Source organism: Capsicum annuum, chromosome 6 (genome assembly GCF_002878395.1).
Source record: "Capsicum annuum cultivar UCD-10X-F1 chromosome 6, UCD10Xv1.1, whole genome shotgun sequence".
Taxonomy (NCBI): domain Eukaryota; kingdom Viridiplantae; phylum Streptophyta; class Magnoliopsida; order Solanales; family Solanaceae; genus Capsicum; species Capsicum annuum.
Window position 1 is genome coordinate 18,672,805 of NC_061116.1, and position 14,410 is coordinate 18,687,214.

Below are 14,410 nucleotides of genomic sequence, written 5' to 3' on the forward strand. Positions count from 1 at the left end.
CCTTGTCAAGGTGTTTTTTGAGATAGTCCTCAATCTGTTTGTCGAACGGCCACAAGTTCTGAGCCTTCTCCTAGGCTGCATCATCTTCACTCCTGCTTTTATATTATATCAGAAATTCTGTCTTGCTATTCTTTTTACTATTCCCCACAATCCGATGATCAAGTATCTTCACCATCTTGGCCTTATACTCCTTCGGAATTAAAGGAGGAGCCCTCTTGGACTTTTTTCTGCCCGGGTCTTCAGCATCTTCGTTATACCTTTTTAGAAAACTGACATAAAAGGTAGGGTAAATCTTTAACCTTTTCGACAAGTTCAACTTGTAAGTGACTTCCCCAATCTTCTCAACAACTTCGAACGGGCTGTCATACATTGGGATCAGTCCCCTATACCTTTTCTTGCTCATAATCTATTTCCAGATTTGTGGAGTGAGCTTCAAACGCATTTTGTCTCCCACACTGAACTCCACCGCACGTCTCTATTGAACAACATATTTGTTTATGCGTTTATGGGCCTTACTCAAACTGTCTTGTGCTTCAACAAGCATGTCATGCTTGTCTTTACATATCTGTAAGCAACAGGGCTAATGCCATGATTCTTCAGCGTCACCACCTCCAATGGTGTCACAGGCTGCATGCCTAAGATAAGTTTAAACGGGTTATTTTCTGTTGCCAACGACCTGTGTATATTGTAGCAAAACTGCGATGTATCCAACAAGTCTGCTCAATTCCCTTGGCTTGCTGACATATAATGCCTCAAGTATTCTTATAGCAAGATTGATCCTCTCAATTTGGCCATTATTTTGAGGATGATTTGCTGTGCAAAACTTTAGGTCAGTCCCCATCATGCTGAACAGTGTCTGCAAGAATCGACCAGTGAACCGCGCACCACGATCACTCATAATGTTACTTGGCAAACCAAAATGCTTCACCACGTTCTTATAGAATAAGCCTATAGCAATTTCAGATGAGCAAGTAAGTGGAGCAACAACAAATATAGCATACTTTGAGAAATTATCCACCACAACCATTATGGATGCATTGCCATCCACCTTAGGAAACCGAAAAATGAAGTCCATAGAGACAGATAACCTTGGCCTTTCAGAAATAGGTAGAGGCTACAACAAACCCACCTCCTTCATACGTTAAGCCTTGTCTCTTTGACACACTTGACCTGTCTTCATGTATGCTTCAATGTCATCTTCCATCTTTGGCCAGAAATATACATGGGACAGCAAGGCTAGCATCCGTTCAACACCTGGATGACCAGCCCAAGGAGTGTCATGCGCCTCTTTATCTTGTCTTTACGCAGTCCACTGCCTTGAGGTACCACGATTCTCCCCCTCTTAAAGTAAAGGAGATCGTCCTTGACCCAATACCTTCGAATGGACCCATCTTTCACTTGACCTATTCACTTGACATAGAGTGGGTCATTTACAAAATAAAACTTAATTCTATCTAGAAAATCAGTTTCAAGTCTAGAAATAGAGTATATTGTAGCAAATACCGCTTTCTGACTTAGTGCATCAACAACCTGGTTGTGCTTTCCTGATTTATGCTTCCACATGAAGTCATACTTAGCCAGGAACTCTTGCCGACGTGCCTGCTTTGGGCTCAACTTTTTCTCCATCATAAGAAATGTGTTTGCAACATTGTCAGTCCGCACAATAAATCGTGTTTCGAACAAGTACACCCTTTAAGTATGCAAGTAATGCGCTACTGCTACCATCTCTTTTTCATGGGTCGAGTATCGTTGTTCAACATCACTCAATTTACTTTCATAGGCCATAAGATGACCTTCCTTCACCAATACGCCCCCAAAATCTTTATTTGATGCGTCAGTATGTACTTCAAAAGGTAACTCAAAATCTGGCAGCTTTAATATGGGTTCTGAAGCAATAGCTTCCTTCAACGTCTGAAATGTTGCATCATAATTTTCATACCACACCCACTTGACATTTTTCTTTAGTAAATCTGTCAAAGCCGTCGCTTTCTTAGAGTAACTTGCAATGAACTTGCAATAGTAGTTTGCCAAACCCAAGAATGATCTTAATTCTTTGAACCCGCTAGGCGCCTGCCATTCAATAATAGCTTGCACCTTCTTTGGATCTATCCTCACTTGGTTTTAACTAACCAAATACCCAAGGAACTTCACTTCCTTCTCAGCAAACTCACACTTTCCATCTTTACATAAAGTTTGTACTGCCTCAAATGGGACAACACTAACTTTAAATGTTAAAAATGTCCATCAAGGGAGCAACTATAAATGACGATGTCATGTAGATATACCACTTTAAAATCATCCAGGTAATCAAACAACACATCATTCATCTAGTTGTAGAAAGTTTTTGGGCCATTTTTCAACCTAAACGGCATAAAAAGAAACTCATATGAACCATACCTCATCAAATACGTGGTTTTTGGTTCATCTCCTTCTGCTATCTGAACCTTCCAATAACTTGATCGCAAATCAAGATTAGTAAACAAGCATGCCTTGCTTAGCCTATCCATGAGATCTTGCACCAGCGAGACAGGATACTTGTTCTTCACATTCACTTTATTCAATGCCCTTAGTCCACACGAATCCTCATTGAACCATCTTGCTTTTTTGGAACAAAATAAGAGCACCGTAAGGAGCCTTGGAAGGCTGAATCAAACCCGTATCGAGGAGTTTATTTAATTGTTTACACAGTTTAGCCAACTCTTTAGGAGCCATTCTATAAGGAGCTTGTGCAGGGGCAATAGAACCTGGCACCAACTCTATCTTATGATTAATATCCCTTCTTGGTGGTAACTCTTTAGTCCACTTGGGAGGCATCACATCAACAAATTGCTTCAATACTTCGGCAAAACAATCTGGCACCTCTACCTTTACATCTAGTTTCATATTTATCATGGCAGCAGGGAAAGTTTCATCATCTTTTTTCAATCCTGTATCAACCGACACAGCAGAAATGACAGGGGACTTATTCTTCACTTTCTTTGTTTCTCCATAAGGATAAACAACCTTAATGAAACTTGGATTGGCCTCGTTTATGATCATCACTCCATCTAAGTAAGGAAAAGGAAAAAAGATAATTTTTGTAAGGAAATGGATCCCTAGAATGACTTCAAAATCACCTAACGGCATAGCCATCAAGTTGCGTTTCCCTGTCCAATTTCCAGTCACCATCTGCACATCATAAGCCATGTCTACAATGGTTTGTGCCTTGGAACTCATAGTTTGGACATAAGATGGACTTTTTTTCAACTTCAGTTCATATTTTGCAGCAACCTTGACATCCAAAAAATATGAGTGGCATCGGTATCCACTATTGCCATCATACGACTGCCATTAACTTTAATTGTTATGTGAATTAAAGAAGCATGAGGGTTGAATGACTTTGAGGAGTCACCCACAACATTTAGCAAACTGATTTGATTCAGTGACAAACCCAAAAATATCTCCAAAGCCGCAACAACTTCTTCACCCCTACCTTGATTCATATTTCTAGCAAACATAGCATTCAATCTTTCATGATTAGGATAACTCTTGGCCAAATACGGTTTACCACAAGTCCAATAACCCTTAGTATTTTTATCTTTCCCCTTGTTCTTGGTGTTTCCAACATTCGTTGGGGTCTTTCCCTTGTCACTCTTGTTTTTTCGTCTATATTTCTTCCTTTTCACTTTCTTCTCAGCCTTTTTCTTAGACTTTGAAGTAGTGGGAAGGTCAAAATTAGAATGATTTGAGAAGAAATCCACCAATAAGTCATTGCCAGCAATTACACTAGGCAAATCTTTCATATCCCGCATCCTTAATTCGTTTGGGCCCATACCTGCACTCTTGAAATGAAGTTATATGACTTATCCTCATCAGACATATTTTGGATGTCAACATCAAGGAAGTAAATTCCTTAATATAGTCGTGAATCATTTCGTTCTGTCTTAGCCTTTTCAACTTGTCTCTAGCAATCCATGAGGCATTGCTAGGAAGGAATTGGTCCCTCATTTCCTTCTTTAAATTTTTCCCAAGAATCAATTCTGGGTTGGCCAACACTTTCGTCATCTGTATTCTGAGTCCTCCACCATAATTTGCATCCCCCGGCAGGTACATCGTGGTAATGATCAACTTATCTGTTTCATAAAATTCGGGCAATAGAGAAATACTAATCCATATCCCACAGGAAATTCTCCAACTTCTTGGCACTTCTAGCACCACTAAAAGGTTTAGGCTCTGGAATTTTAACTTTGGAACTGATTTCATGAGACTGCCCAGACGCAGCCACTGCATGTCGCAACACGAAAATTTCTAAGATATTACCTTAGTCCAGCACTTGCAATGTTAAGGCCTCGTGTGTAATTAGATATTTCGCACATTTTTTATCATACTGGGCATGCAACAATGCCAGTTCTTCTTTCAAGGCATTGATTTGAGTTATCAAAATCCACAGGCTGTCACTTTGTTTGAGTTAGTTAGTAATGCCGATGAAGTTTCGAACTCGTGTAACATACTCGTTTAGTTGAGCGACATTTATCATTTTCGTACAACAATGATTTGATACCAGTTGAGACAAGGGCATTTTTTTCGCAACCTACTTTTTGGCAGTCGTACAACACTGCATAACTTCAGCCACACACACACTGCATAGTCTAAGTAGAATAGACTAAGGTTACAGAAATGTAAAAGAACTCAACAATATTATAGGAAATAATTACCCAATCATTTATTCACTCAAAATCAAAAAGGACAATGTAACATGATTTGTACAAAGGAAATACAACACTCACTGCCTTGTATAATTTCCAGCAACACAATAAATAGACTGCACATGGGGAGTTACAACAATGACACCTGGCAGCATGTCATTGGACATGGCCTGCATGCCTAACACAAGACTCAACAACCTGATCTAAGCAGTCAAATATATTTTGAAAATCACACATGTTTACAACATTCAAAATTCAAACTAGCAACTGCCCCATGTGACAAGCACATGGGCAACTTTGCCCTTTAGACAATTTTGCTATGTTCAACACTTAGCCAATTTCCATCTTTCCAACGCTTAGAACATTTTGTCTTTGCCTTGTCATGTCTCTCAGCCACGCCTTTGCCTTGCCAGCATCATGTCTTACCTGTGTCATGTCACTGCTTGCGCATGTGCCATGTTGTTGTCTCGGCCATGCCACTTCCTAGACCACATCACTGCCTATGCGGTGACACTGTCTTATCCATGGTAATTCCCTCGTCTGTGCCATGCCAGTGCCAATGTCATGCCAGTACCGTGCCATGCATATGTTACTGCTTGCACGCTTGCCCGCATAGGTTCTATGCGCCTGTCATTGCGTCATGTGCCCAAGGTTGCCTTGCCATTACTCTAGTACCTTAGTCATCATCAGTTTCCTGTTATCTCATAGCCACCACAGCATCACATTGCGTGCCCTAGCACATGTCAAGGCTAATGTGCACCTTGATATGGCTTGTCAGCTATCATGTCTTAAACTAGGGGTCTAACAATACCCACCTCTCATACCCTAGACTTTCCCCTTGGACCCAACACTGTCCAATGTACGACACACCCATACCCAAGTCGTATTCATTTGGACGACTAGTACCCATAAGCCGTACCTCTAGGCGAATAAAATCCCAGAACGCTTGAACACTGGGCACTATACGAGTCTTGGGTACTGCTTGTACCCTGGCTTATGGCTCATGGTGAGCCACTCGTATTCAGATCCAACTTAAGCTACAAATTCTAAGGTTAAGTAAAGTAACCAATCAGCCCGTATCCACCAATACGACTCGGACCCCGTAGTCGTACCCATTCCAAAAACATAAAATACATCCCACCAACCAATACAGGTCGGCATACGAATGGACCATACCATCCGTACCCAAGTGTACGACTCATTTCTCTAAGTCATATCTTGCCTAGAAATCAAAAATCAAGAAAATTTTTTAAGGTTCAGAAATCAAGGTGTTTTAGTCTCCCCTACTAGGAACATTCATCCCCGAATGATGGACAAGGTAGGGGTAATCATAGCATGAATCATTTGCATTATTAAATATATTTTCAATCCTTAACAATGTTTGAAAACAAAGAGGCAAAGATATTAATCTTTCTTTTAAAAAACTCAGCAAATAAAGATGTGTTGAAAATACATACCTTCCGCACGAATCTTAGGAGTAGAAAATAGATGCAGATACTTGGACGTCATGTACTTCTCCGCTTCCCATGTAGCTTCTTCCACCTTATGGTTTTGCCATAGAACCTTAACCGAAGCCACATTTCTGGTTCGCAACCGACGAACCTGCCTATCCAAGATCTCCACCGGGACCTCTTCATAAGACAGAGAGTCTGAGATACCCAACCCCTTCAAGAAAACAATTAAAGACGGATCACCACGACACTTCCTCAACATGGAGACATGAAGTACCGAATGAATTAAGTTCAAACTAGAAGGCAACTCCAATTCATAAGCAAAATTTCTAACCCACCACAAAACCACATAATGAGCAATATACCAGGGACTGAGCTTCCCCTTTTTTGCTAAATCACATTACTCTCTTCATGGGAAAAACCTTGAGGAACACCTTATCCCCAACCTCAAACTCCAAGTCTCTATGCCTTACATCTGCATAGGACTTTTGGCGACTTTGGGCAGCCTTAAGCCTATCTCGAATCACCTTCACCTTCTTCATAGCCTGATAAACCAAGTCCGAACCAATCATATCCACCTCACTAAGCTCAAACCAACCAATAGGAGATCTACACCTCCTACTATGCAATGCCTCAAAAAGGGCCATACTAATACTAGAATGATAGTTATTGTTGTAAGCAAACTCTAACAATGGTAGATGCTCAACCCAACTGCCACCATAATCAACCACAAAGGCCCGAAACACATTCTCTAATGTCTGAATAGTTCTTTCCACTTGTCCATCCGACTTAGGATGAAAAGTAGTACTCAAACTCACCTTAGTACCCAATATCTTCTAAAAAAACGCCAAAAATGAGATGAAAACTGCGTACCACGATTAGAAATAATCAGAACAGGTGCCCTATGCAGCTTCACCATCTCCTAAAGATATAACTTCGGATAATCCTCCGCCAAAAAGGTAGTTCTCACTGGAAAGAAGTGAGCAGACTTTGTCATCCTATTCACGATGGCCCAAATCAAATCATATTAATTTTGAGAACGAGGAAGACCGGTAACAAAGTCTATATTAATTACCTCCCATTTCTATTCGGGAAAAACAATCTTACGATACAATCCACCGGGTCTCATGTGGTCAGCTTTAACTTGTTGACACACCAAGCACTTGGCCACAAAATAAGCCACACCCCTTTTTATACCATTCCACCAATACATCTACTTGAGTTGTAAGATATAGTAACTTGGAGTTTGAGCTAAACTCCCCATGGATAACCAACTAAGAGCATCAACAACCATGTTAGCTTACTTGGGTGATAGTGAAGACTCATGTCATTGTCTTTGAGAAGGTCTAACCATCGTATTTTCTTGAGATTTAGCTCCTTTTGAGATACTTTAGGCTTTTATGATCGAAAAAGATATCAACATGCACTCCATACAGATAATGCCGCCAGATTTTCAAAGCAAAAACCACTGCCAGCAGCTTCTAATTATGAGTAGGATAATTCCTCTCATATACCATAAATTGCTTGAGAGCATAGGCAATCACCTTCCCATGATGCATCAAAACACAACTATGTCCCACCCTAGATGCATCACAATAAACCACAAACCTTTCACTGCCCTTAGGCAATGTCCAGGCTGGACCCGAAGCCAAAGCCAAGAAGCTCCCAATGTCAATTGGAGTCGTGGGTCTAGGCCACCTTTTAACCACAACCACCTTTTGCGGATTCACCATGATCCTCTCGCAAAAAATAATATAACCAAGAAAAGTCACAACATTCAACCAAAGTTCATACTTAGAGAACTTGACATACAACTGTTGTTTCTTCAAGGTCTACAATACTACACAGAGGTGATTAGCATGATCTACCTCACTTTTGGAATAAATCAGAATGTCATCAATAAACACAATGAAGTAGCGACCCAAGAACAGCCTGAAAACACTATTCATCGAGTCTGTAAATGTCGTCGGGGCATTAGTCAACCCAAATGACATCAGCATGAATTCAAAGTGCCCATACCGAGTATAAAAAGCCATCCTAGGGATATCCTCCTCTCTAATCTTAAGCTGATAATACCCAGACCAAAAATCTATCTTGGAAAAGAACCTGGCACCTTGAAACTCATGAAATAAGTCATCTATCCTTGGGAGAGGATACTTGCTTGATTGTTACCTTATTCAACTCCCGATAATCAATGCACATCCGAAGGGAACCATCCAACTTGTGCTCGAACAACACCAGTGCACCCCATCGGGATACACTAGGATGAATAAATCCCTTACCCAAAATATTCTTAAGTTGCTTCTCGAGTTCCCTCAACTCAGGCGGAGCCATATTATAAGGAGCAATAGATATTGGACAAGTGTTTGAAACCAAGTCAATACCAAACTCTAGTTCCCTATCCGAAGGAACACCAGGGAGATCATTCGGGAAAACCTCAAGAAATTCATTTACCACCGGAACCAAATGAAAACAAGGACCCTCTAAGTTAGAATATTTAACCCAGACCAAGTAATAAAGACAACCTATAGAGATTAACCTCTAAGCTCTAAGATAGAAATAAACCTCCCCCCAGAAGCTAGGGAACCACCCTTCCTCTTTATAATCAGTTAATTAGGGAAACTAAAGACAACCTTACGGATCCGACAATCCAAGGAAGCGTAATAAGAGTATACCCAATCCATCCCCAGAATAAGATCAATATCCACCAAATCAAGTTCAAAAAAATCCACCGAAGTCTTCCTACCACCATCTAATACCGCACACCCCTTATAGACTCTCTTTGTAATAACTAAGTTATTTAAAAGGGTAGAAACAAAAAAAAATATGAAACAACCTCAGGATCAAAACCAATGCATACAACCACAAATGGGGTCACATAAGAAAGAGTGGAACTGGATCAAAAAGACAATACACGTAACAAGAAAAGAGTTGTAACGTACCAGTAACGACAACAAGTGATGTCTCAGATTCCTGTTGAGATGTAAGACCATACAACCTATTCCAGCCAGTGCTGATACCAGAAGCAGGAGCAGACACTAAAGTCGCACCACTAGGTGAAAGAGCCGGAGATGAAGCAATCGAAGCTTTGACCACTCCCGAAGCTCCTTTACCAACTAAAAAATTCTTGAGCATATGGCCCGACTGGCCAAATTTAAAACACTTGTCCCTTCTTTCATCACAATAACCCCAATAAAGATGACCACAGAATCAGAAAGGAGGGAATGAAAAAGCCGACTAACCCTCACTCGCCTGAGATTGCGCATCCTTCCCTGTTGACGCATATCACTCGACTGCCTCAGGTTATGAGCACTAGCAGTAAAGAAGGAACAAGAACTTGCAAACTTTTTTTTCTACCATTTACCACCATTCTGACCACTTTACGACTGAGTACCTCCCAGATTAGAAAACCCGCTCCTCTTACCCTTCTTATCTTCGAACTCCACTTGTTTTCTCTTCTTATACGCCACCTGTTGCATGTTGATGACTAACCTCAAAATATCCATATCCTTGATTAGCAAAGCATTCTTGCTTTACAAGATAAAATCCCGAGATAGCTCAAAAGATAACTTTTTCATCCTCACTCTCATGTCAGCCACTAAATCAGGAGCATAGCTGGACAGCTGATGAAATTTCAAGGCATATTTATTGACAGACATTCTCCCTTGCTTAAAATTATCAAACTCTACCATCTTCATTCCTTCAGCTCTTAAGGAAAGAAACAAACCAAAAAAGGCATCCCATAAGGACAACTCTTCCATATCACCCCTATCCCTATCCCACTCTTGATACCATTGGTACGTAATATACTTGACCTGATAAGCTACAAAGTTTAAACTTTCCATATTTGTGGCCTGTATTACCCTGAGTATCTTCTCCATTTCAACCAAGAAATCCAAAGGATTCTTCTTCACCTTCACACCAGTAAAAGTAAGAGGATTCAGTTTTATAAACTGACCAACCCTTGTGTCCTCTGCAGATAACCCACCATACGCATCCCGCTTAGCCTGAGAAGCAACCAACTAAGCAATAGTAAGAATACACTGGCGAAATTCTACATTAGTCACCTCACCCTGAGGAGGACTAGTAGCAACTGGAGGAACTCCAAAACAATCAGGGATAGGAACCTGAGATCGATTATGAACTCCAGGTGTAGGATGTAACCCATCAATATTATCCTCAGATGGTACAAAAGAGTTTTTTTGTATTCCAAATCATCGAGGCATGATTTGAAAAGTGAACAACCAAGGATTAGAGAAGAATTCCAGGACTTACACTCCAAGCTTGAAATAGAATATCAAGAAAGTGAAATATTCCTAAATGCCCTGTAGCCACTCTCTAATGAGTGTGGCGCGCTACACACCCATAAAAGAGACTTTACCGGATACGACTTTGTAGACACCCAATTGACTATGAACCTAGTGATCTAATACCAACTTTACACGACCCGACCTGGGGCCCCGTCGTGATGGGTGTTCAAGGTCTGACCAGAATCGAAGACTACCCATGTTACCCAACCCAACCTCTAATCGTCTGCCCTGAGTTGGCTGAATTTCGAGCATATAATAAGATAGTGTAATATCTCACAACCGTGACCGACCCAACAGAGTCCAACCATACCAAGCCAAACCAAACCATAGATCCAACCATAACGAAATAAGTTTCATTGATAATAAATTAATACCAAAATAAAATACAATGAAACAGTGAGAAACTTTGTCCAATGAAATCAACTCTAATTCTAATGTCAATACTAAGGCTGACACCAATATCGATCTCGCTCATTCCAATCCATAGTAGTTCCACAAAATCCTCTTAACCAAAAGAATATAAATGTCCGATTAGGACATGCGCCCAATCATAGCCAAAACCAATATTCATATATAAATTAAAATATGAAATAACATCCATGAAATAGAACCTTGCGAATAGATAGAAGCTCACCACTTCAATCCAAATGCTAACCCCGAAGTTTGAATCGCTAAGTAGGATGAGTAAAATGGTCGGATCCTGCATCCCATGGGGATACAACGCCCGAAGATGGGTTAGCGGGTGAATGCTAGCATGAACTCAGGATAAGGATAAAATAATGTCATTTATAAAATCAAGTAAAACCATCCATATGTACACAAACCATACATACATATATATAACCATGCCAGGAAAGGGAACTTGGTTTAGCATGTCATTTAAAACCTTTATTTGGGTTTTGTAGCTTTATTATCTTAAACGCTATATGGGTTCAGATCCCCCAGTTGAAAGGGCCCAGTGCGTGAAGCCGCATGATCAGAGAAAAGAACATGGGGTGACTAGTACATCCCCCAAAATATATAGTGTGACATCATGTACACGGTCACTAGGACCAAACCTCACATCGCCAAATATGAGTTTTCAGTTTAGATTCCCCCAGGACCTCCATCTTCCACAACTTTGCTACACATCCCTTCTTTAAGCCCAATTAAAACCATTACCAAGCAACCGACAAAACCATTAACCATTTAATAATCAAGGCTATTAAATATTGGAATCGTCGTACCGACTATAACTTGCAAGTATTGTCCTTAGCCAATCCTCAGGGGTAGGGGCGTACATAGGTCGGGTTGGTTCGGTTTTTTATTAAAATATAACCAAACCAATAATGTCGGTTTTCTAAATCTATAAACCAAATCAAACCAATATACAATCGATTTTTTATTTCGATTTTAGTTGGGGTTTTTTGGTTTTTTTGTTTTTTCGATTTTCTCGGTTTTTTTACAATTATAATGTGATTGGAAAAAAATTAAATGTTTTCACTAAAATGATTAAAAAAAACAATGGTCATAGAGTAGTTCCAATAAAAATTAAGTTGGCAAATTACTAAGACGCCTAAACTACTATCTCTCAAAGTAATATTATGTGAATACCCAAGTAGTTCAATTTCTAAGTCACTAGTCACAGTAGCTTGTCTGAAAGCTTCCTTCACATAAAATGTGAGCATACAAAAGAACGAAGAATTGGAGACAACTTATTAAAAACTTAACTCCATAAAATAATTAATCATAACCTAATTCCATAAAAAAAAAAAGATAAACAAACCTAAATCACAACTTGACGAATGAGAAAAGTAAGATGAGAAAATAATGAGAACTCTCTGAAAACTTGGAAAGTAAAATGTAAAAAGTGAAGCAATTAAAGAGTTTTAGGTTTTTATATTAATATTGGGCTTTATATTAATTTATTATTAATGGAAAAATACTATAATTAAAGGCCCAAGAATATATATCTATTTTCTAAATATAAAAAAATAATAAAAGTAATTAGAAAGTAGATTATAAGTAGTATTTTTTTACGTATAAAAAATTAAAATTATATATGTATTACGTTGGTTCGGTTTGATTTTATTTTTGCTAATACCAAACCAAACCAAATCAAGAATGATCGAGTTTTTTTCGCCAACACCAAACCAATCAAACCAAATCATAAGTCGGTTTTTTTCCTCGGTTTGGTTTGATTCATCGGTTCAGTTTGACTTAACAGTTCGATTTGTACTCCCCTACTCAGGGGATTCCCATGTATCTCACACAATTTCCAATTAAACCAAAACCATGGCCACCAAGGCCTTTCCAATCTATTCAAAACCATTTAAACCACTCATATCATTTAGGATTCCATTACCAAGTTTAAATCATGCATAAGTTCCATTGAAAAATCAATATTATAGTAAAAACATTATTATGGGCATTTTATCAAACACATTAGGAGCATAGTATTTTCAAAACCAAAGTCCATTACCATATAACCATTTCCATGAAATCAATTATCCAAAACCATCATTGATGCATATAAAAGTATAATTAAAATATGGGAAAATCATAACCAAGCATTTATAACCAAAATCCCCAAATCATATTTGAAAACCCAAGATCATACAACATTCAAATCATGCAAACATTGTATAAAACCATGCCTTTAGTTGGAACTATCAATGAGGGAAGAGAACGTTCCTTAAACCAAGATGATGATGGATATAAATCACCAAGACAAGCTCCAATTTACTCCTTAAGATGAATCCTTAGCTTTCTTTGCCCAAGAACTCTAGAGAGGATTTAAGAGTGTTTTTCAGTGTTTAAGGATAGATTAACAGGGTAAATAACCTCCCAAGTGCAATATAAGTCGTGGGACCTTATTAGGATAAGTGAAAAAATGTCCATATTGCCCTTACTCAAATTGTTTTAAATTTTCCTCACAGGGTATGACTGACCTTTACGAGTCGTACCCAGCCTGTATGAGTGGTACCCACCTCTCATACCCTAAGCTTTCCTCCTTGGACCCAACACTGTCCAATGTACGACACATTCATACCCAAGTCGTATTCAGAAGTACGACCAGTACCCATAAACCTTACCCCTGACAGAATAGAATCCCAGAAGGTTTGAACACTGACCACCATACGAGTCCTGGGTATGAATCGTACCCTGGCTTACAACTTATGGTGAGTCATTCGTACTTAGATCCAACTTAAATTACCAAATCTAAGGTTAAGTGAAGTAACAAATCAACCCATATTCACCAATTCGACTCGTACCACATAGTCTACCTATTCCAGTAACCAAAATTCATCCCACCAACCAACACTGGTCAACATATGACTAGACCATAGCACCCGTACCCAAGTGTACATTCCCCTAAGTTGTATCTTGCCCAGAAACCAGAAATCAAGAAATTTTTCTAAGTTTCAGAAATCAGGGTGTTTCACTAAGTCATGATTTACTAGTCATAATCGCAACCTATAATCCCTACCTAACATGAAATCTACACATACACCATCTCGTAGAGAAAACTAGACCGAAGCCTACTTTGATGTCGAAACCACAAGTCTTGAGTCATCCAAAAATCGCTCGTCTTTGATCCATGATCACAAAATAGCGTCATGTTATTAAAATGATAATATATACATTATTAGGAGTAAAATGAGATCCATATTGCTAGATAAAAGGTTAGGTCAAAATTCAGGTCAAGAACGTACCCATGGGACCCGTAAATAGAATCCAAAATTAAATCTATCATGAGGTTCCTGAAAAGACAAGGAATGTATGCAAAAAAATTTAGCACAAATGGAGCATAAATTGGGGCCCAAATCAGCCCCTAAAGTCTAATATTTTAAAGACCTAATTTCTAAGAATTTACAATTTAAAGGGATGAAATTTGACATAAAAAATAAAGAAAAATGACCAAGGAGTGTTGGGATAACTTACCTTCGCTTCAATTGATGATTCCACACACTTTCTCATGTCC